Source organism: Pseudorasbora parva, chromosome 22, assembly GCF_024679245.1.
Source record: "Pseudorasbora parva isolate DD20220531a chromosome 22, ASM2467924v1, whole genome shotgun sequence".
Taxonomy (NCBI): domain Eukaryota; kingdom Metazoa; phylum Chordata; class Actinopteri; order Cypriniformes; family Gobionidae; genus Pseudorasbora; species Pseudorasbora parva.
Genome location: NC_090193.1, coordinates 24,992,537 through 25,018,241, shown reverse-complemented (window position 1 = coordinate 25,018,241; position 25,705 = coordinate 24,992,537). Strand labels below are relative to the sequence as shown.

At 39.1% G+C, this 25,705-nt stretch overlaps 1 protein-coding gene across 19 annotated transcripts in view; it reads right to left on the bottom strand.

The window, feature by feature from the left end:
• nfasca (neurofascin homolog (chicken) a) overlaps positions 1-25,705 on the bottom strand; it is a 101,365-nt gene that overhangs the window by 57,091 nt on the left and 18,569 nt on the right. For 7 of the 19 annotated variants that reach the window (XM_067431433.1, XM_067431441.1, XM_067431448.1 and 4 more), the window contains exons 1-2: positions 20,604-20,875; positions 3,392-3,449 (exon numbers count right to left, since the gene is read on the bottom strand). The gene's annotated coding sequence lies outside the window, so the exon portion shown is untranslated. Of the gene's footprint in view, positions 1-3,391; positions 3,450-20,603; positions 20,878-25,705 lie in introns of those variants that run through there. The other 12 variants (XM_067431430.1, XM_067431434.1, XM_067431432.1 and 9 more) reach the window with 4 other exon arrangements.

The window sequence follows — 25,705 nt, the reverse complement described above, 5'->3', positions numbered from 1 at the left end:
GTGGGCATAGTGTCAGACTCTTCACTCGTTAATGGTCACGGTTATCACAGCTTATTAATGCATAATGGCAACAGCACCCACTGGAAGACCTCATTCAGTGAGAAAAGTGATGCATTTTCAAACAGCTTCATGGCTGCACTAAAACTTTACCAAGATATCTAGTATTTAGAAAACGAGAATGAACACATGCACACGCATTTATTCTTTCAGCCAAATCTGACTTCTAATAGACATGTGGTGGTTGTTGCAAGTGGGTAAACAGGCCACATTCATATGTGGTTCTAAATCTAAACATATCCAATTTCTGGTCATCTGACTATTTGTATCAGATTCTCCTCTTATTTCACAAATATATGTCCATAATATTAACTGTAACTATATATTTCTTCATCTGTTTCATGTCTAAACAATGTAATGTTGAAGCAATGAGATTTCAAGAGCAGTTTACTGGCATGTTTTTACAAACATTAAAAGAAAATGCCATAAATCAGTATGCAAATGGTTGAAATCACTATTGATAAATCTAAGATGCACACATTTTAACATGATGTGAAGGGCATGAATGTAAATTAATCTTTTCCTATTAAATTACTTGTCTGTATTAGTCAAATGCAGCGTAAAAAATGGTAGGAGTGAGCATCTTGAATATTTCAAGAAGCAAGTATTATGTGAAAAATAAAAATGCCTTTAAATGTATTTGTAATACCCACATATACAGCAATATTTTTAAGAAATGTACATTGTCAAATGTACAAGTGTCTTCATTTGATGTTTGATGTCACTGTTTCTAAGGACAAACAAACAGACAATAATGTAATGTTTGATGGTGTTCATGGAGTAACTGCTTAAGAAAAATGGCTTTAAAAATCAGATCAGTGCAGGTCGCAGTTTAAAAGCACAGCTCTTACTGGCCGACGTCTGCTACAACCTCACTCCTCTAAGCCTCACTCCCATCCAGGTCAGATGCAACCGCTCCCGGTCTGAGTGGAATTTAAACCGGGGTCTCCGGCTTGGAACGCAGGCACACAAACAAGGACGCTAAACACTGCAGCCGCTAACGTGCCTCAGAGTCCTGCACGGGTCCGATTTTGTAAATCTGCACCCGCCTGTACACTGTAAGTTAATACAATGAAAATTTTTTGAGATTCCTTTTGTAAGCATATTGGGTAATTGTGTGTTTTTTATTTCTAATGACGCAGTGAAACGTGCCAAATAGTGCTATTTTCATGATTTATAAAATTTTTTTATGTGGTTCAGATACAATAATATTTTGAGTTTCGATTTATTAAACAAATGTCCTTCATTGTATCAACTAAAATTTTTATTTTCAATTAACTCAAAATTTTAAGGCAACAGGTTACTTACTTTTTTAGGTTAAACCAACAAAAACCAATATATATATTTTTTTACAGTGTATAGACCTACACATTTATTGCCAGGTCATACAAAAGTAATTACAGCACCGCGCCACGTCTTTCAAATTCGAACACATTATTTTCAATGAGTGTACGCACACCGGCAGCGGCATTCAGTGTTCAAAATCCTGCCGCGCCACAGAGTGCCATTTCACCATGTGCTACAAGATGCACACATCGTGCAGCTCTTCTATCAGAAGTGGATTCAAAACTGAGCTCGCGCGTAGGCCGATATAGAATGTGCGCGTCCGGCGCTGAGCTTTGTGTCTGGTGTGTGACCCCCTTGAAGCCTTGTGTGATTTTTGGGAAAGTGAGAGAATCCTGGGAGGGCGCGCGGCGACGCAAGTTTAAATAACCTGATATTGTTTTGAAATTATTTTATTAACTTGAAATACAGCCAAGACATATTATTGTAGATGTGTTCTTAAAAATATGCATATATTCATACGTTCGCACGTGACTGTTTTAAACCCGTGTTAGACCCGTGTTTCCCCTTTGTCTGACCCGACCAGTATCTGACACAGTTGGATGTTTTTACCCGCGGGTACTCGAACCTGTGCAGGACTCTGGCGTGCCTCTTGACACAAAGCTCTTACTGGCCTACGTCTGTTACACAAGTTTGGTCATTTTATTTTGAAATACAAACATTTTCTAAAAGTAGGCCTACATTTTGTCAATATTAATGAACTTAAAAAACAAAATCAAATTCTGATCAACTTCCAGTCTAAAAGCAGCGTAAATTACCATTAAAACAACTTGATAAATATTTGTTAAAAAATTTAAATAAAATAAAAATAAAAACCCACTTGAAAACTAAATGGCACTGTGAGGGCAAATGTCTTTGGTGCCACAGTAGGTCTGAAGGTCTAGCAGTCTGGGGTTTCATCTCTCTGTCTCTCTCTCTCTCTTCATGTCCCTAGTGTGCTGATGGTAGTACAGCCCCGGGCAGTCTTCACATCCAAACACACGCACACACATTACTCATACTCGCGTCCTATAAATACTCACATGCCCATCACAGCCAATTACCCTCAGTGGAGCCGTACCTCCCCGCCCAGAGCGCCCCACTCACTCCTCCTTGGGCCCCCTTCAGTGCTGTTCCTCACTGAGACAGATTCAGAGGATGCTGGACTAGATGCCCCCTACAGCTGTCACTTACACACACCATATGCATGTTTTAACACTTTTCAATAGACATGAAAAACATTACACTCATTTTTACCTGAGGGCATGGAGATTTGCAATACTTATGTGTCCCACAGACACGGTTGACACTGGAATATGTATTTTTATGTGATAACATATATCCATGAGCATTTACAGCAACATAACAGGGCCATCTGGCATCAAAAATAGAAGCTACTTTAAGCACAGTAAATAAACACAGTAGATGAATATTGTACTGTATTATAATAGGACTGTCTAGAATTGATTTATAACTGGTCAATCTGTTAAATTAATAAAATAAAATCAGCAATCTGCAATCAAATACTTTTTAATGGCCAATGATCAATAAATGCTATAAATATGGAGTTAACTGAGGTTCAGGAGCAGGCCACACCTCAACCAATCACCTGACTTTTCAAAACCTTCTTTTATCAGGCCAACACTTACAGTAGTTTGTCTCGTTCTCGAACCCTTCCTTACCCTTCCTCTCGAACCCTGTCAACCATCTTTACCATCCCATGTTCTCTTCACTTCCAGGTTGTATCGGGGGGTCCTAATCACTCATTTAACTGCCTACACTTAACTGAGATGATGACCCCACTCTGAGTCTCCCGGCCACCAACATCAGATGTCCGGATCAGCCTAACTACCATCCCTTTCTCCTTTCCTCTTCATCCTTTCCCTATTCATCCCTAACTTCTTCAATATATAATTCTCCAACATTCATGGTTGTAGTGGGGTCCTTGCTCGTGAATGGACCATAAAATAAAATAGCTGCAGAGCAATAAAGATAATAAGTATAAACTTACACAAAAGGGTTGGAATTTGGCCAATGTCAAGGCTGATGATGGCAGAGACTTCTAAGACCTGTGAAGACAAAAAAGGGGTTCATGATCATTTCAAAACATGCTAGTTTGTTTTCTGTTCACCTGCATTCATTTATTATTATTGCTCTCATTTTAGTTTGTACCTACATACCACTGGTTCTTAATAGAGAAAGTAAAACAGAAGCACAACTTATTGTCCAATGCCTGTAGACATTACACTTCACTTAAGTGTACCATCAAAACCTGTGGCCCTGAAGACAGCTGAGATTACAGAGTACTGGACAGGCGCTGTGTAATCTTGACCTCTGAGGCATGGGAGCTTGACCTCTGTCAAACAGAGGGACTATAAGGCCTTTCCTGACTTGACATAACATTGAGAGAGGAAGGAGAAAAAAAACGGTGAAAAAGAAACAAGCGAGTGAGAATGACGTGAATAATATAGAGCGATGGATGAAGTGCTGATAGAGAGTGAATCCTGCTGATGTCTCGTTCTCTTCTGGCACACTGCACAGACTGATCTCTACGGACATTAAAGACGCTGAGAAGGAGAACATACAGGAAATAAACACTTTGTTGATGTGAGCATGCTCAAAACATGCTAGAGATGTGTGATTTAGGTACAGCTTGTCTGTGTCCATTACATTTCCTAGTTGCACAATTCTGAGATGTCTACAATATTTTGCTTCATAATAGGGCTGGGCGATATGGCCAAAATTTCATATCCCGATATGAATCATTTGATATCCCGATAACGATATACATAACGATATAGCAACCTTTCTATTAATTCAGTTTATGAATAGTCTATACAAAATTGCAATGTGGAAATGCAGTTTGAAATGATATACAAAACAAATAAAGGTAGTATGGACTACATTTTTATTTTATTCAGAACCTTTTTTTAAAGCAAGACTGTTGGTAAAGTTAACACCTGCCTAGGGATGTTTACCGATGACCGTTTGACCGATGGCTGACCGTATCAACGTTAACCGATCAAAGTTGTCGGTTAAAATAAATAAAAAAGTGATCTCTAAATTAGGCTATTATAGACAGTGGACTAAACGCTACTACAGTTGGCCGTCTCATTCCAAAATCTTTTTGTGTGATTGAACATATCCCTCGCACTCAATTTTTCATAACTCTCCTGTTTGTACTTAATAAACCAATAAAAACATTTGGCGCGAGGTCACAGCGTTTGGGTTTGCGCGCTCACAAGGTTTGCAAAAAGTAAACACTCGAGGTTAGAGTCAGGGCAGACGACAGTATGAAGCGTGCATTTCGCTTAAGATGGGCTTACATTTGGAAATATATTACATCTTCATTTCAGTGGTAACACATAAGGTGTTGATCGTCTTTCTTTATTATTGTTAGCAGTAACGTTACCTCGAACTAAAGCGGCGTCTCTTCGGAGCTGTCATTTTCTTAAATGAGCCGCGGCAATGATTCAAATGAGCTTCTAAGGCTGGACAAACGCCTTTATTTTCAACGCGATCACCTTGTACCCAAACCATTTCGAAACTAAGGAGCCATTGTCCTCTGATTACAAACAAGCTCCTCTGCGGCGCGTTTGCGGGACTCGTGTTTCGCGCTGTGGGGGATTTTAAAAAAGTGACGTGAGTGGAAGGGAGGCTGCAGCGCGTGTGTGTGTGTGAGTGAGAGAGCGAGAGAGAGACAGAGGGAGCGCGTTTATGTATTGCATGGGCATGCCGTGGCGTGAGGTGCATCTTGACGTAAAATTCTGCCATAAACGCCTTATCGTGGCGTAAGCGATAGAGCCTTATATAAAACGATAGACATTTTCTATCGTCCAGACGATATATTTCGTCATATCGCCCAGCCCTACTTCATAACATTTGACCTAACTCCAAACACTACTGCTAACACCATGTGTGATGAATATGAATGATATGTCATATGGCTTGCTGAGAAGTACTTAATTTTTTTTTTGCATGGTAGACATTAAATGGGCAAAATAATCAGTAAACAAGTAAACTACAACCCAAAATACTCTAATAACTGCATACCAACCTGCACAAAACAGTCAGAACACCCTATAAACCCCCCACAACAACTGCATAACAACCCCCATAAGACTGTTTAAAGGTGCAGTGTGTAATATTTTTGAGGATATATTGGCAAAAATGCAATATAATATACATAACTGTATTTTCAAAGGTGTACAGTTGCATAATGAACTGTTATGTTTTTATTACCTTAGAATGAACCATTTCTACATACACCGTAGATCCCCTTACAATGAAGTCACCATTTTGCAGGGCCATGTTTCTGCAATAGCCCTAAACGGACAAACTGCTCTACAGAGCGCTAGTAACTCTCTGCTGTCTCAGAAAACGACATATTTGTCCTGTCTTTGGGCTTGTGCTTCGAAAGGGAGGGGTGAGAGGTGGGCAGTTGCAATTCGCAACCTCACCATTAGATGCTGCTAAAATGTACACAGTGAACCTTTAAAGGTTGTACCTCTGTTATACCGTTAACTAAGACGAGTTGATACATACCTCTCTCGTCTCAGTGTGTGCACTTAATCGCTGACACGCGGTGATATTCTAATAGCATTTAGCACTAAGCGCATTTCATTTACTATGGTACCAAACAGAGATCAAGTTAGAAGCGACCAAACACCTCCACATTACACGAATAGTTGAACGACCTAGTATGGTTAAACAAAATAAACGTGGCGCTTTTCTTAGCGGATTAAAATGGAAGTATAATGTATGGCGGAATAGCACTGAGAGCACTTCGACTCAACGCATTAAAAAGTCACGCCTGAAAAAATCCTCCCTCACATATCCCCCTCCCTCTCTCATTTCTGTCAAAAGGGGGCGATTAAGTGCATGCACTGAGACGAGAGAGGTATGTATCAACTCGTTTTAGGGTGCTTTCACATCTCTAGTTCCGTTCATTTGGTCCGAACCAAGGGCAAACAATTATACATTGTTGCATTTTTCAGCTTTTTTGGTTCCTTTTCACACCACACTGATTGCTTTGGTCCGAACCAGTTGAAACGATCCAAAACGTAGGCCACGACAACATCCACATCACTCATTGGTTATGGCGTATTTTCTAAACTGCTTTTTGATTGGTCAGAATTTACGTGTGGGAAAATTCTAACAGAAGAGGAAAAGCCAGCAAACTATAACACTATGGAGAGACGACTGCGCGGGCTGGTTTCATCCCTGGCCATCATCTACTACATTGTGTGTATTTACCACAGTATGCAAACAATACTTTTCTATAATGAAGCGCGGATGCGACTTGAAAACAACGTTCTAATAGCACTGAACAGCGAGCGCACATCATTTGTCACTTCAAGTGGAGGCGTGCTTTAATTATTCTTAACTCTGACATGTTCATCTTCCGAATATATTGCCAACGATCTATCAGGTAATAATGTCATGTATATAATGTCAGCACAGCTTACTACAGCAGCTGGTTTAGTCCAAAAATGATCAGTACTTTTGCAGTTGGTTCTGTTCGAGGTCGGATCACGTTCTCACCACAAACAAACCGCTCCAGAGTTCGTTTGAAAGCGTACCGAGACCACCTCTTCAAGGAGGTCTCGGTACGCTTGTTTGGTCCGCTTTTGGTGCGCACCCGAGTGCGATTGCTGCTTTCACAACTGACCAAACGAACCGCACTAAAGAGGGAAACAAACTCTAGTACGATTTAACCGAGCTAAATGAGGCAGGTGTGAAAGCACCCTTAGTTAAGGGAATAACATAGTTTAATATGAAAAAGCGGTGGAGTATCCCTTTAAGATGTAGTCACATTGTGTAGGTTTGAAAGAGAAAGAAACTAAATGTGGCCTATATACTTAAACAAACAATCCATCTTTTGAATGATTCATTGTGCTGAAAGGGACTCTCTACAGCTGGTATAGTCAGATCTGAAATGGGGAAGATAACAGTTGAACAGTTTTGTGTGACAAATGTAGACAGTTCTGACGTAAAGGACAGACATGAGGGCATGTCAAACCAAAAACAACCCACAAAAGCCAGGAGGAAGGTGGTTTGAACTTTGTTTTCACTGACAACCAGACAAGCAGTTAGTCATGCAATCATACACAGTCTCTTGCTCACACTTCACTAGACCTCTTCCCAGGAGGCAGCCGCAGCTCTTCTGTAAGGGCAGATGGGGCAGTACCCCACCAAAATATTCATCTAAAACAAAGACATCTATATAAAATGAATCAATATAATAAATTGTAAATATGTTCAGCATTCTGCAACAAATATTTTCTGGATATTCTAGACTATTTTAAGTAAGCAGTATGTATATATATATATATATATATATATATATATATATATATATATATATATATATATATATATATATATATATATATTAAAATTTAGTGCATGGCTTCGGCAGGCATGTATTATGATACCAAGCAGGGGCAGCAGGTGCCTACTAAACACTCCCCAGCTCTACAGTAACACACAATGTAAATCTATGGTGAAAAATGGATTTCAAACTGCCTCCCCTTATTTTGATGTTTCCTTAAATATACCTCGCTCCAGACCAAGATTACATCAATCTGTTTCTGTTTTGTGTAGGCCTATATTAGTCTGCATAAGGTCAGTAGCATGTATGTTCTTCCTCTGTGAAGTAGCGTAGCAAATTAAATCAAATATAAATCCTTTTAAGCTGCACTATGTAATTTTTCCATCAGCTAGAGGGCGCCTATTCAAAACAAAGGCATAGTTTGATGACGCCAAGTTTGAGCTCAGAATCTTGGGACATGTGGTCTTCACCTCACAGCCGGTGGAAAATAATCAGGATAGGATACATGTTCATGGATGCAATTATTAACGTTACTGTAGTATGAAGCACAGCAGGAAGGAGTATTGTGGGAGCTGAGCAAGGCTGCTGGAGCGTTTTTTGAGCAACACACGGCTCGCGAGCGGTGGGACTTTTATTATGACGGGACGGGACACAGTCCCAGGCGCTGTTTCCGCTTTTCCGGGCATGAGTATGAGGTAACGCAGCTCTGTTTATCATATTAGATACATTTAAGAGTGTTTAAAAGGATGTTATGACGTTACTCTGTGTGTTTGCTCAGCGGCTGCTGTGACACTTGTTGCACTGCTAAGTGTAAAGCATTTCTGCAGAATAAAACCGGAAACCGAGGGTAATGCAGATATGACGGAATTGACAGGCGACTCCCTCAGATGTCCCAGCTCCATTTTTGAAAAAAATAGCAATTTTTTCACAATTTACAAGTAGTTTGGGATATTGTAAGAACTCAACTTAACAAAATATATAACACTGGCCTTGGATATTTTACTGCAAAAATACTACATAGTGCACCTTTAATGTAAATATGCTCATGTGAATAGCATTTACATAGTTCTGTTGTGTTTGCTTTATTTTTGAGAACAGACATGAATGGAACATTTTCCTCACTGGAATTCCTCCACAACTTGTAATATTTTAAAACAACATTCAGGGGCAATGGTTGTCAGGTTTGCGTAATAATACCAGCCCAATTGCTATTCAAAACCCAATCATGCTAAGAGGAAGAGGCGGGATTTGGGTTCCAAAGTAAAAATCATTGCGCTGAATAACAGAACCTCTGCCAAAAGTGTTCTGCGGCTGTTCAGCGATTACATATAAAGGTTACAAAAATTGTTTACACTAAACAACCAGAAGCCATTACTGCCAGGAAGTCACAAAACGTTTGAAGCACACTGTTTACATGCTTATTTAGTTTTACATCTATTGTCTGTTTGTCACCTAAATATCTCATATTGTCCAGTAACATCTGCTCCTTGAGGAATACACTTCCTGTCTGACCTCTGACATCATCCATTACCGGATCTTTTTAGCCTTCACAGGTCAGAAGGTCACAGTAATACCGGCCTACACAGATGGGCAAAACAAAAATACAACGTCATAGCTTGGTTGTGGATGGTTATAGACACTTATGCTATAAGATGAAACCAAAACTTGCACTAAAGATACAAATAAATGCATTATAAATACTTCAGGGAAGGTAAGAAGGAAGGGTGCAGAGCTGTGTGGATCTCATGGTTGGCAGGAGCGATGGTTCAATGTTGCAGAATGACCTAGTTATACCAGGAGGGAGAGAATAGATGTGGGGAGGGGGTGGCAGGGAGAGGGAAGGGAGGGGATGGAGAAAAGGGGGACCATGGAGGAACAGAATGAGAAGTAGTTTGGTGAAAAAGCAAGAGGAAGTAGGAGGAGGAGGAGGGAAGGATGAAGACGGTGGAAAAAGAATGGAGTGAAAGAGGCATATCTCCAGCCCTAAGGGGAACGATAAATCAATCCAGCCTCTTCCTGATTAGAACCGAAACTCTTCCTCCTCTGCCTCTTCCTCCCACTCATTGCTGTCAATTATTACCTGATGTAAACCCAGAAATAATGTTCACCTGTGAAAAGCTGGAAAATGACACCTTTGAGAAGTTTATGCATAAACGTTATCCTGTGGTTTCATACAATCTTCCTGAGCAGAAGAGGCAAGAGCTGTCTGGATGTTTTACCGGAAACTGCCAGATGCTGACCTACTCTAGTGAAGGTGGCACAGGATCCTTGCGGCAAGGAGAAGATCTGGGTCATGATGCTCTGAAGAGCTTGTGGTGACAAATAAAAAATAAAAAAATGTAAAAAAAACAACATTTTTTGACAGCACTGGTTCAAAATGACCTGAAGGCTTAGTCGCACGAAAGTCAAAGACTTAAATACTTTTACTTACTTTAAGGATGGTTGATTTCAGTTTAGAGTAAGATATTTTTGGCAGAAATGTATATTTTTATTTAAAAAGGATGCATAAAATTGACCAAAAGTCATATAAAGACATTTATAATATTACAAAAGTTTTTTTTCTTCTAAATAAATTATGCTCTTTTGACCAATTCATCATGAAATCCTGAAAATAAATTATTGTGGTTTCCAGAACTGCTTTACTGTTTTCAACACTGATAATTGTTGAATATAATTTTTTATTGAACATAAAATCAGCATATTATAATGATATCTGAAGGATCAAGGATCAAAACTGGAGTAATGGCTGCTGAGAATATAGCTTTGCCTTCACAGGAATTACATATTAAAATATATTAACATATAAGTCAGTTATTTTAAATTGTAATGATGTTTCATTATTACTGTTTTTATTTCTGATCAGATAAATACAGCCTTGATGAAAATAGAGACTTCTTTCAAAAACATTTTTTTTTAAAAAATTATACTGACCATAAACATTTGACCAATAGTGTAAAAGTCAATATGATCAGTTTAAATGAACAGCGTAGTTGGCCTATATTGGCAGTTATTAGCTATATTAGTTGGCCTATATTGGCAGTTATTAGCTATATTAGTTGGCCTATATTGGCAGTTATTAGCTATATTAGTTGGCCTATATTGGCAGTTATTAGCTATATTAGTTGGCCTATATTGGCAGTTATTAGCTATATTAGTTGGCCTATATTGGTCAACAACGCTGTTCATTTAAATTGATAATCTGGACTTGTACACTATTTCTCAAATGTTTATGGTCAGTATGATTTTTTTTTAAAATGTTTTTGAAAGAAGTCTGAATATTTCAATGTACATTTATATCATCATAAATATAGATGATGGGTCTCTTGAAGAGAATTTGACCACACATACCTACACAAACTCATTTATTCAAATCCATCTCAAATCTAATCACCATAAGAGATCTCTATTATTAAGAGCGCTTTATATTTTCTTCACTGTGTGAGGAAATATGTCTGATGATCGCGTTCAGGGGAACCAGAAACAAGCCAAATAATTCAGACCAGGGCTTCTCAAAGAATTGCCAATTATGAAAACATGCAGTTTTTACACCATCACATGCTCTGAATTAGATATATAAAGGGAAATGCTCCATAGCTTGTTCACTGTTCATCAAATACTAACCTAGCATTGTTTTTATCTGCCTCCTTCATGTCCAAAACATGCTGTGCCACATCTGAAATATTTAAGACCCCCCTTCTTCTCCTATAACCCTTAAAGAAGACCACCCTCCTACATCCTTTCAGCACAGCTTTAGTCTATTCCCTTCTAAAGTAAAATTGGATTCTGTCTAATCTCTGTCTTCACATTCTGCTTCCTCTCATTTCCTCCTGCACTGTTTAATTCAGTATTTATCCAATCGCAAAAAGGTCACGCATTCAAGTAAATAGGCCGATGGAAAACCTTCTTTGATGTGTTGTATTGATTTTATATTTTATCTCATTTATTCTGTTTAAGTGGATTATGAAAATCTGTTTTGTTGTGTGGATGTCCTGTAACTCAATAAGATGAGATGAGTTTGTGCCTCGGGAGAGACAGCGATAGGTAGGAACGAATCCTACCAAGTACACAGCCAAACCCAGCTCTCCTGCAAAACACCGCTAAAGACCCAGTAACCATTTCTCACAAACTATGTTCCTGAGTTACTTCATTTCTTTCTTTTCTTTCTCACTTTCTTCCTGCCCCCATCTGAACACACAAACGCAACCCAATAGCTTATCATCCAAACCTGAGTTGCTGTATTGGCCAATGTTAGACGACCTGGTCGCTAAGGCTCCATAGCAACAGCATCGGGTGAGGGGTGTTTGTGTGTGTGTGTATGTGTGTGAAGTGTAAAGCTCATCCCAGAGGAGGTGTATGCTACGCCCATTACCAAGCCGTGCGTGTGCGTTAAGGGGTGGTTGTTGTTTTTTTAAAGTCAAGAAGGGAAGGTACAAAATGTCCTGCCCTTTTATTTACATTATCAGGTCTGTTAGGCACGGCGTTGTTAAATCAGACTCGAACGACAGGCTTACGCAGGCATAAAAGTGGAAAATAAAAATGAAAACGGCGTAATACGCACCTGTGTGCTGTTGCCAGGATACTAAATGATATGGGATAATTAGAGGTGCTGCAGAACATATTTCTAAATGACTTTGCTTTATAAGTATTTCTGGAACAGCTGGAACAGTGAATATACAATATATAGACACCATAAACTAGCCTTTGACACTGTATGCTGTATGTTTTATACATATAGATTGAGAGGTCACATACAGGTCAGACATGAATATTTAATACATGCTGATTCCTGTGAAGCTTATGATATGCCCTCTTCTATTGACAGCATTAGAGAAATACCTTAAAGGTCATGGATGAAAAAAAAGTATTGATGTTGTATCATAAAACTCTTTCAATCTAATATCCTCTTCCTTATATTTTTTCTATTTTTAAATATATTTTTAATCAGTAGTTTGTGTCATATTAACACAAAATAGAATAAAGAAATATTACAAAAGAAATTAAGAATAATTTTGATCACGAATCTGAATTTTTCCCCCTTAAAACAAGACAAAAAATATTTGTATCTCTGAACAGTAAGGGAAAAAAACACATTCAAAAATATAATATTAATGGTAATGTTATTTTGCTGCTCTGTTAATACAATTCCCAAGCAAATGTTATTTTAAGAACGTTTCGATATTTTTTACGGAAAAAGCACACAATGTTTTATGCAGTGAAGATGCACAGTGGTTAGGAGTGATGGGTTACAAAAATAGCTGCTGGGACTCATTTCCTGGATGGGCCCATCTGCCTGGGGTTACCTTGGTGACTAAATACATTCTGGATCTCTTAATGGTCGTAGCTGTGCCATCCCACCTCCTGGGACACGGGTCCCCCACTCCTCCCCTCGTCTTTTGCTCCTCCTCCACTTATCATAAAAAGGGATTGGTGGATAGTGTGATAGGTGTGAATATAGTCTCTAGAGACTCACGCTCGCTAGATGATAAGAAACAGCCGTTAGTATGTGTGTGCATGCATACGTGTGCGTTTGATTGAATTTGCATGTGTGTTTGAGTCTAAGTGTGACAGAAAAGGGGGGTCCGAGAGATGAGCTGCTGACAAATCCATTAATTAAACCTCAGAAATCTATCCACTGCAAAATAACAACTACAGAAACGCCCCTGGAGCTAATTTAGGAGGATGGGCTTTTCACTCTTTTGTGATTATTCTGGACACACGCTGCAATTAAAGCTCTCGTTATAGAGAAAGCCAACCAGCGAATGAGACGAAAATGGAGTATATGTCTCTCCTCATACAGACAAAGAGCAGACATGATGTTCTAACCCCATTGAGTAATATTTGTATCAATCAGGATTGGAATTAATACAAGATATAGAATTTTTTATACCTAAATAAATTGCGAGATGTGTTATTCCTTCATGCAAGAAAGTCAGCAGTGATTATAGGATGTTTGGTTTCATTTCTTTGACATGTTCATGTTCTAGATCAGGGGTTTCCAAACTTAAATTGGCTATACTTATTGTATGTATTAACCTGAAGAAAAACATTTTCAATGAAAATTGACTTGTTTAAGCAACTTTCATAATGTAGATCTATGTACGCAGCTTACAGTGAGCAAAATAAAAGGGACTAGAAAAACTCACTAGAAAGATACGAAGCAAACATACAAATCTTGAAAGTATGTATAGGGACAAACAATTAGACATGAAACCATTAGATTGTTCTGTAGACTCAGTTTTGCTTTGTCTTTTAATTCTCTGAATTTTTTTTGGGACCCCTTAGAACCTTCTAGAGGACCCCTGGGGGTCCCTGGACCCAGTTTGAAAACCACTGTTCTAGTATTCTTGGATTATGGTTAGAGGTGGATTACATTTTCACTGACAGCCCAAATTTAGCCTTGTACTTCAGGGCTGTGTTTGGACAGCTATTAAATGCACAATTGCTTGCCGGGTTTAGTCATTATCACAGGTTTTGCACTCACCAAAAGCGTGTGGACCACTGATCTCATAAAGCTGCCTCCTAAATGGCCTGTGAATACAAAACTGACTTATTTTTCGTGGCTTATTGGGCTTAAATGGTCAAATGTTATCTCAAAATCTTGCCAAGAAAAATGCAGTCAGTTTTGGAACGTAAATAATTGAGAGAAGACGCATGTTGTGAAACATATTGAATCCATGTATACATTCTTAAAGCGACAGGAGCCTAATAAACCGTCTGCTGTCTGTCATATTAATCAAAGAACAAAAGACAAGAATAACTTGTGTAACTTTAATTGTAAGCATTAATCTGTATTTATTTTTTATAATTAAAACTATCCAACTACATTTGACTATTTTAATTTCTGTACTATTTCTTACCTGAATATACAGTTAGACCCACCTGAAAAACGTAAAGCTTATTTCATTAATTTCTTTATTCTGCTGTGTTTTTTGTGGGCAATCATTTACAATTAGTTTTTTCATCAATTTTTACTAACTGATTACTTGTCTTGTTTAATCTAGTTCAATGATTTAAATAAATCCTGTGCTGTTTGTAATCTATAACAACAAAATTACCCAAATTATAAAATAATTACGAGATGATAAATTATTTGTATGGTGGTATATATGGCAGCTTTTCTTGTGGTATCGAAAATATTGAATATGAATAACAATGTATCCAAATTCCATTATCGTGAGTGAAAATGGACTGATAATAATCACAATTATTTCAAATAAACTATATATTTAACAAATGGTTAAAATGAACCAATGGTTGGAAAATCTGTGGTACAAATGCTTCAACAAAGGCTCCTTAAAGAAAGCACAGTAAAACATGACGAGCATGCTGCTAAGAAACCCAGAACGACTCTTGAAACACGTTTCACACAAAAACTCTTTGCTAATCATATTCAAACAAAGAGACAATCCCCCAAAAATACTGCTAATTAATTTGTGCTTCTCCTTGGATGATCTAAAGGGTTCATGAGCAGTTTTTCAAGCCCCTGAAGCAGAGAGAAGAGCAGCTTTGTGGGAGACCATCCCTGTCCTAAACCATTCTGATTGAACCTATTCCAAACGCCACAGGGTCAATGCAGTTGGTGCATTCAGGCACTGAAGATAATATATGCGCATGCTATTTACGGTGTTCTTAATTCTGTAGTTTATGCTAAAACCTAAAGCCTCGAGATTCATCCTTCAGTCAGATCTAAAGACACGAGCAAATCACTGTGAACTGACTTCTGATGAATCAGTATTCCATGCCAGCCTCTGTTGAACTTCATGTCTGCTTCAGCTCGTACTATTGCCCTCAGGCACTGTGATTGTGCGCATGAGGCAACAAGAGGTCATAATTCAGGTCAATGCTTTTTTAGAGACACATAAATCCTCTGAATTTATTCCTAACATTTTTGGTGGATCTGGCATGTAATACAGCCTATCCCTTACATTTACAGGAAATGCATGTGGATTATTTCTGCGTGCTAACAACGCGTTTCTGTCGTCGTCCGTCATGCGACATCCATAAAACATAATCTGACAGCTTCGAGCTACAATAATAGCTATGAACGGATCAAAAATCGAGGAAATCAGAAATATATTCAGGCTTTTGATTGTGTGGTAATACGCTAGACTTTTCCTCTAATCCCACAGCCAAGTCTCTTTAGATTAGCCTTGGTCTTCTGGTGAACTTGGCAAAACAAGAACATTTATAGCTTTTCCATGTTCCTCGGTGTGTTTTTTAATGAAACCAGGCCAACGTGTGTGATATTAAATTACATCACATTACATTACCCATTCCCTCACACACTTTCAACAGGAAAAAATTCAAGTGCAATGCTCAAGGGTATAACAACTGTTCCCCATATGGGATTTGAGCATCTGGCTCCATATTCTCTTCACAAAGCCAGTTCTTACAGTATGATCTTCCTGTATAGCTGTAAGACTAGTACATTTATTTTCAAAACTGAAGCAAAGGTCTGGAAGTGCTGACTAACAGATGAACAATGCTGTGGGTGAAAATTATGCTGCATATGATGGTAATTCTGCTGAGATTGCCACAACAGACTATGTACATTCACTCAGCACCACACAGGCGGCAGAAGCGCTTAGCTAGGGTTGACACGGACACAAGGGAAACGATTAATACTCCAGAAGAGCATCGCCAGTGTCACCAGTGCTAAATCTCTCATTATGGAAAGCAGAAGGCTTTTTAAAAGACACAGACATGGACTAATTGGAGACGTGTTGGAACAATCCATCCACGTCTGCCCCAAACTCATGATGTAAATGGCTCTTTAATTCTATAATAGTGAATTTATCCACGCTGAAAGGCCAAATAAATGATATGGAAGTACATTACTGAATTCAGACAGTGATTTTACAAAGTAATTCATCTTTTTTGTACAATCACAGTGCATTCTGGTAGAAAATCAGGTTTGATACTTGTTTGGCATGGAGACACACACACACACACACACACACACACACACACACACACACACACACACACACACACACACACACACACACACACACACTGCACACTATGCTAGTATTTCTTCTGAAAGTAGTTCTAAAGGTGTGAGTTGAGGCTGGAATGGGTATGAATGTGCTACTGTGGGAAATTTTTTAATGTTCCCTGGATGAATTGATGGGTCTTTGAGCCTTCAGTCTAAATATTTACTGTGAAAGAGTATCTCTGTGCATTATCTGTGAGCACATTAACCTCCTCCTGTTCAGCCCACACAAAAGGATGGGCTTTCCAGCCCCCCATATACAGAAACACATACATTTACACACACATCTACACAATCATTCCCTTGTATTGCATGTCCGGTTGTAAGGCTGATTCAACAGCGCTGACGATATTACACAACATCATAATGTCATTGTCACAAACCCAAGATCCATTCATCCAGAACTTCGCAGAACATGTATCTGGTTCTAGTCTAGTTTGCTAACAATGTTTGTAATAAGGTGTGACAAAAGCTGTTTTGTAAAATGACACTGGCCTATTTATTCCCATGTGTGTCGCAGAGATACACATGGCAGAACAAATCCTGACATGTCGCCATCAGCTACATGTGAACGCTTTGTATCAGCTCAACGAAAGCTGATGTTTCCTGGAAAACATCAAAGTCTGGACAGCCAAACGGCCTTTTTCTGACTGCACATGTGACTGCTGTTGTAAATATGAAACAGCTGCTTTCACCACAGCGCATACAGTATATTATAATAATGAAATGAGAATTTTGGTGGAAATGCTTTATTTTTCTGACATTAATGAGAACAGACAACATGTGAGCCATGTGACTTCTCCAAAAGAGAGGATTACTTCACCCAATTTTTTTAAATTCTGTCATTAATTACTCACTCGCATGTTGTTCCAAACCCGTAAGAACTTTGTTCATCTTCGGAACTCAAATTAAGATATTGATGAAATCGGAGAGCCCCTCCAAAGACAGCTATTTAATTATCACTTTCAAGGTCCAGAAAGGTAGTAAAGACCAAGGGGGTAATCTAGCGCTCGGAAAGCGTTCCACCCACAGGGGCTGCCATTGCTAACCAAGCCATCACCAGCTGTTAGCATCCCATTGACTCCCATTCATTTTTGAGTCACTTTGACAGTGAATAACTTTACATCTGAGACGTTTAAAGACTCCATTTGTCCATTGTTTATTTCTAAAGAAACACGACAATGCATAAAAGGCTCCGTTACCTTGTATCTTACACTATCGCCCCGCAGAAGCTGTTTTTGTAAAAATAGGCTAACTATTGCGTCATAACCAACACGACTCTGTCGCACAGTTGAGAAATTACCGTATAGACCTGAGGAGACGCTCGCAGGCAATCTTTTACTGTCTATGAGACAGTCGGGGGGACGTGGAGACAATAAGTCTGATAAAGTCAAGGGGGAAGAATGGGGAGAAGCCCATAGTGAGCCAAAAGCAACGGGAGAAAATATTTAAACAACGTGATTCAGCTTTCACTTTCCACATCTACTAGAAGACCTACAGCTGTCAGACAGGAGGCTCACGTCACATCTACGTCGTCAAGCTCAGTCTGAGCCTGCGCAGTTCGCTCAGCCATCAGGAAGTGAGTGCTCCTATACTGACATCACTTAACGCCGTAGAAAGCAATGGGATCGCTCCGTCCATTTCTTTTACTGTCTATGGTAAAGACATTGTTATAGTCTCTTTGACTAGTGTGGTTCAACCTTAATGTTATAAAGTGACGAGAATACATTTAGTGTGCAAAAAACAAAAAATAAAGGCTTTATTCAACAATTTCATCTTGTCTGTCCAAGTCTCCTATGCTGTTGACGTAGAGCAGTGCTATCGAGTTCTGCGGCAGAACGGTGGCTCACCATTGGTAAGTTTCTGCGTCAGCATGACACGCATGCTCACATGAACAGAGTAGGCCAATAGGAAGCTGCCATTCTGACATAGTGATTCGAAAGCGCTGCACTGTATTTACTACGTCAACAGCGTAGGAGTTTGGCACAGACAAAAAGAGATTGTTGAATAAAGTCGCTCTTTTATTTTGTTGAGTTTTTTTTTTGCACAAAAAGTATTCTCGTCGCTTCATAATATTAATGTTGAGCCACATGGACTATTTTAACAATGTCTTTCCTACCTTTCTGGGCCTTGAAAGTTTAAATTAAATTGCTGTCTATCGGGTCAGGGAACTCTCGGATTTCATCAAAAATATCTTCATTTGTGTTCCGAAGATGAACAACTTACGGGTTTAGAATGACATGAGGGTGAGTAATAATGACAGAAATTTCATTTTCAGGTGTAATAACTTTTTAACACTGAATCTTTTGAAATATATAAAAGTATCTGTAGGGTCTGGCAAATTTTGGCTTAACCAATCACAAGTGTTTGGAGGCAGGACTATCTGTCTGTACAATGCAGAACAAAATTAAGTGTAAATCGCTAATAAAAATATTTTTACATAAACTATGCATTGAATTGAATAAATAGAAGTGGTTTATAAAGGATTTGTATGAACATACCCTTCAATTTATATTAAATTTTTAAAAATTTAAATAACTATAACACAATAAAATGCTCCCTTTATAGTTTTAGACTTTTTAACAGTTTAAAGTACTCAACTATTAGTGCATTCAATATAGTTGAGTACTTTAAACTGTTGAAAAGTCTGAAACCAACACAGTTCATTGTGTAATCATAGAAAAGCAAGAGAAAGAGAAAGAGAAGAAATTAAGCAAATAAAATAACCAAAAAGAGAAAAGAAACACTTTCATTAGTGTGCCCTAATTGCTGTCTAATGGTCTGTGGAAATAAGTATTGTAATTAGGTCTTATAAAATGGTTGCAATCTTTCAGAACTTACACAGAGACAAAGACAGACACACAATACTGCAGAGTATCAATCTACACAGAACAAAAAATGACAGCTCATACAGTGAAATCAAGGTGTGCTTCAGGTAGTCAAGGGCAGTCGGCGTGTGTTGATATGTGCTTCAGTAAATTAGCATTTTCTTCTGAGTGTGAGCCACATGCTTCATACATGCTCAGCTAAACACATCATGCATCTGAATGACAGCTCTGGTCTAATTTTAGGGTAAAACAAAGACTCCTCTTCAGTCTGACGGGAACTAAGATGACATTTAGTGAAGTGGTAGCAGCAAGACACGCAGAAAGAAGACATTGGAGTTCAATGCATCAGAGTTCACAAAAGGTCATCGCCAGAGCCAGTGAAGTTTACGAGACCTCGATCGCGCAACATGTAGCCCAGCGCCAACTCAGAGATCAATATGTCCTCATCTGCAGCCGACCACTCATCAATAAGTGCCTGACTGATTTAGGAAATTACAAACTCATAAAACCACATGCCATGGGGTTTTCACATTATTTGACAAATAATACATTATTCAACTACAAGTGGACACCCCAATAAAAGAACACAAAGTCTCAAAGGTCCTTTATTAGAATAGGGTGCAGCCACAATGACCAACCAAAATCACAGATCAAAGGCTCACAATTATTCAGCAAGACAATAACACAGACTAGTTAAATAAGACTGCAGGAAAATGTCCTAGTTTGTCAATCTCAAAAATGCTTACTTAACATAATCTCTCTTAATTTAATCTGTTGAAAATTTATTTCATGCTTATTTAAATATTAACTTTTTTTTTTTTATAAATTAAAAGCATAACGAAACTTATAGAATAAGCCACAAGTCTAAACGTGTCAGGCCAACAAAGCCCAGCGTAATGCAGTCAGCATGTGGCATTCAATACACACATGAATGAATGAAAGAGAACAGAGACATGCAAGCAGAAACCAAAAAATGGGCAATTAGAAGCCCACAGTAGTCAGAGTCTGCTTTTGAATCCAAACAGAGACGCACCAATGAATATGTAAGCAAACAAATCCAATTTACCTTTCAGGCAAAAAGGTCTCCGTATCTGGTAGGAGTGAGCTGGCCTGTCATCTTTATTACAGTAGATTCCGCTTTCATTTGTGCCGGCTTGGTTTAAAATCCTTTGACTACAGGAGTAGGTCACTGTGGCATACAATCTGTGCTATCAAGAAGCAAAGCATGTGGGTAGTTCCTTAATGACGTGTCTTCTGGGGGCTGTTATGTCTCTGTGCATCCTTTCCTCAAGCCCTTACTAACTGTCTCTGATGTCCCTCTCTCTTTCTGCCTCCCTCACACACAGCAAACACAGATTCCCCCGTCTGTTGCCTCCTACTTTGACTTCTCCCCGCCCACCTTATGAATAATTAACCGGCATGTGGGTAGACCCCTCCCCCCTTTGAAAAAGATCCACACACGCGTGCTCACACAACAAAAAGGCATACACATGACAAGGAAAAATACAAACACATGACATATATGTAAAAACGAGACAGCCGGGTGCGCTGCCCTCCTCCCCCTCTCCGTGCGGGCCATCGCCTGCTCTCAGCTGGGGGGAATTTAGCGTTTCTCGGGCTGGGATGGAAGACTCTCCCCTCCTCCAGGGCTTTCCCTTTGAGCTTGACCTCTCCATTACGACCCGCGCCTCAATCTCGTGTACGTCTGGACCCCTTTTCACCCCCCGCCAGCCCTCATGTCACCTACTGACGAGTCAATATGATGTCAACTACATGCAAATGCTCGCTGTATATGATTATAGAAGCCTTATATGGAAAGAGATCGATAGATGCCAGTGCCAGCTGGGCAGCGAGAGCGAGAGTTTAATGATAAAGATATTTGACCCCTTGCTTCTAGTCAAAACAAACAAAAGGTTCATTTAAAAAAAATAACAATTAATTCTAACTTCATTTAAGATAAATGCTCAGCGCATGTTGACATCTATAGAGCGTGGGACATACTAGCAAGGTCAAACACTTTTATAGCAACATTATTAAGAACAATCTAATAATGTGTACACCTTCTGAGATTAATCTAGTTTAAATGAGGTGATAACAGCAATAATTGCAAGTTCGTCATGAATGTTATTCCAATCTATTGGTCTAGTGGTTTGTCATTATTGTATAAATGTGCATATTAACAAAAGTATACCAAAACGTACAATGGAACACCATTTGATGTAACAGTATGCCCTTTCTTACTATGCTTTACATAACTTTTGATCAATTTGATTATTAACTATTAATTTATTTAAATAACATCTTAGTGACCCCAAACTTTTTAATGTATACAATGGTATATAAATATGGTAATCATGCATGCAGTACCAGTTTTGTACCATTTTGTATTATCATAAAGTGCAGTCCTCTCGAATTGATGGGGGACCTGGGACAGTTATTGCCCAACATTTTTATTTACAAGATCAGGCATAACAGTTGAAGTGAATAACACTGATTATCTCTTCATGGCAACTAGTAGTGGGTGGTATATATTAGGCTGCAAGTGAACATTTTGTCCTCAAAGTTGATGTGTTAGAAGCATGAAAAATGGGCAAGCGTAAGGATTTGAGTAAATTTGACAAGGGACAAATTGTGATGACTAGATGACTGGGTCAGAGCATCTCCAAAACTGCAGCTCTTGTGGGGTGTTCCCGGTCTGCAGTGGTCAGTATCTATCAAAAGTGGTCCAAAGGAAGAAATAGTGGTGAACCGGTGACAGGGCCATAGCCAATGAGCGGCCAAGGCTCATTGATGCACATGGGAAACGAAGGCTGGCCCGTGTGGTCCAATCAAACAGACGAGCCACTGTAGCTCAAATTGCTCAAGAAGTTCATGCTGGTTCTGATAGAAAGGTGTCAGAATACACAGCGCATTACAGTTTGTTGTGTAGGGGGCTACAAAGCAGCAGACCAGTCAGGGTGCCCATGCTGACCCGTCCACCGCTGAAAGCCCCAACAGAGGGCACGTGAGCATCAGAACTGGACCACGGAGCAATGGAAGAAGGTGGCCTGCTCTGATGAATAACATTTTCTTCTACATCTCGTGGATGGCCAGGTGTATGTGTGTGTGTGTGGGGACACATGAAACCAGGATGCACTATGGAAAGAAGGCAAGGCGGCGGAAGCAGTGTGTTGCTTTGGGCAATGTTCTGCTGGGAAACCTTGGGTCCTGCCATCCATGTGAATGTTACTTTGACACGTACCATCTACCCAAGCCTTGTTGTTGACCATGTACACCCTTTCAATGGAAACAGTATTCCCTGGTGGCTGTGGCCTCTTGATTTGGCCTCCAAATTCCCCAGATCTCAATCCAGTCGAGCATCTGTGGGATGTGCTGAACAATCAAGTCTGATCCATGAAGGCCCCACCTCGTAACTTACAGGACTTAAATTATCTGCTGCTAACGTCATCAGGGGTCTAGTGGAGTCCACGCTGGTCCAAGGCTGTTTTGGCATCAAAAGTGGGACCAACACAATATTAGGTCATAATGTTATGCCTGATCGGTGTTTTTGGAATATATGAATGGAAGTTTTCAAGAAAATCTCACTTCACTCACTGTCTAAATAAAGTGGACAGATCAAAACAAATTACTGCTTACCAGACCATCTACAAGTCAAGGACTGCAGGTGATTGACAGTTTAGATTTAAGTAGGACCCTTGATCCTATGTCTCCGAGGTGGATTTGCAATTTGGAGGTATTTAGTTATGTACGGTAAGCACATTAAATGATGATAAGGGGTCTCCTCCGTGGCTGCATATCTATTAGCAGTAATTTAATAGCGAGCATGAATGCAAAGATAACAGCTCAATCCCTCATTTCAATGCAAAGCAAGATTAACTGCAGCATTTTCTCTATCCCTAGTTTACAACAATCAAGAAGTATTGAGATTAAACAGTGTTTGTTGTTGAAGTGTATTTGCTTGTGACCTCAAACATGTACAGTGCATGCACAGTGAATGGCAGAATGGGTTTCCCTTATTATAAGAAATGTTTCACATTTTTTCCTTTCCACTGACGTCAGTTGTGGGGGCTCTAGTGTTGGCAGATGCAGAACAGAGGGAGTAAGACTAAATAAAAGGTTTGTTTCAGTGCTTCATGATTGGCAAAGAAATTACAACAAGCTAAACTAAATCGCTCTGGGAAAGCAGAGATGGAGAAAACAGAACTAAAACTCCCTGACAACTTCATAATAATCATAATGAATTGAATGATTCTGATTCTGATTTTGAATCCCCATAATGATTTGATTTCTTAGTACTTTTGATGACGAAATATGAAGTAAATTAATCTGTTGACAAATGAAGAACTAATTTTAGATTTCAATACAATATATATATAGAATGAAGCAGAAATAAATCGATTACCTTGTCCTATAACTATATATCAAAATAAAATACTAAACTAACTAAATTAATTAATATATTGATTCACTCATTGATTGATTCAGTCACTCATTTGTGTCATACTGGTTGCAGTAGATGTTTCGATTCACTAAAAAGAGCAAGAGAATAAGTTATTTGTTCGAAAATAGGATGTCAGTGGTCACGCTGTATGTTTTGCTAAATTGGCCAGCAATAGCAAGTTAGCTTTAAACGCATAAGACCCCACCCTCCCTTCAGATCATCTCCAAAACCACACCTGAACACACATGAACGCATAGAGCAAACTACAGTTATGGCATGAACAGAGGATAAGCTCATTGTTGTGGTTTACAAAAATTGCCAAAGAACTAGTTTATCACCTGGGAGCATGACAGTATGAACAGCAAAAATAGTTTGATTACTTTATTTAAGATACATTTTTTTTGTTTAAATTCACATTCAGCAAATGTATACTCTAATAACAGATCTGCAGTCATTTCCAGAGATTTTAATTCAATGACTAATTCTGAGGTTAAGAACCTTGTATTCATTTGACGCTGACATTAAAGGCTATGAGCAAAGACATTCCTGCTGTGTTGCCGTGCCAAAGCATGCGGTCACAGAGGGCCCGTCTTTCAATTGCATCAGGTGTAACGCTAATTGCATTGTTTAAATATTTAAACCAGCTTGAGGGACACAAAAGGAGAGGGAAAGGGAGGGGCGGTGGGTTAAAAAGAGCAAGAGCGGGAGAGGGGGTGGAAGAAGAGAAAGAGATGACAGGAGAAGAAAGGGCAGAGGAATATGGATGTATTTGCGAAAGATAGAAAGGCTCTTGTTGTTTGTGGAACTCCAGGACAGGACATGAGAAAAACAAAGGGAAGCAACAGTGGAGCATTATGGCTGTTTGAGCAAAGCAAGGCCTCCTTTGTCTGTGTCGAGGGGAAATTAAAGATGGAATGAGACAAACTGGATGTTCCTCTGCTTTTTTGTTTTTCTCATTTCCCTGCAATCAACGGGGCGGCTCATTAGAGACTAACGAGAGGTCTGAAGAGCACACTTGGGAAGGCAGGGAGCTGCCAAGTTTATGAGAGAGGCCATGTACAAAAGCTGTCAGTAATGAGCTGAATCGGGTCCATGCGAGTCCCACTGGAGTGAATCCCACTCTGACATGTTCGGTCGTGTAAACCAGAGGCTTTTGAGCACTTGCTTGTGCGTCAAAACACCATACAACAATTTGCATAGCCAGATCAACATAATGGCAATTTTACTGGTATTCTCATTTATTCTCAGTTCATGGTAACATACGCTACCGTTTGGGTAGGTTACATTTCTGTAATGCTCACCAAGGCTAAAAATATACAGTAAAACAGTATGTAAAACAACTAACTGTAATGTGCTCCTATGCTACAACAAGGATCCTTTAGGAACATCTTTTGTCTTGTTCAAAGACAGCATGCCTAAGTAAGATGCATGCTGCACATTAGCTAATGGCACTTGGCAATGATCCTGTTCTCAGTGGTTGGTCAGGTCAACAAAGTGTTAAAGTCATCTTGATGAAGTAGTATCCAGGTGTATACTGTATGTAGATTCCCACGCCTCCCATCTGTTTATGCGATATATCACTTCCTCAGCCAACGAGAGGCATTATACATCACGAGTGAGCCAGTTTTCCCTACATCTACACCATACAAAACAAATTTGATATGTACTAACCCCATTATCTACAGTGAGATGACTTTGAATAGATGTTACCCATTCTGATTTGTACA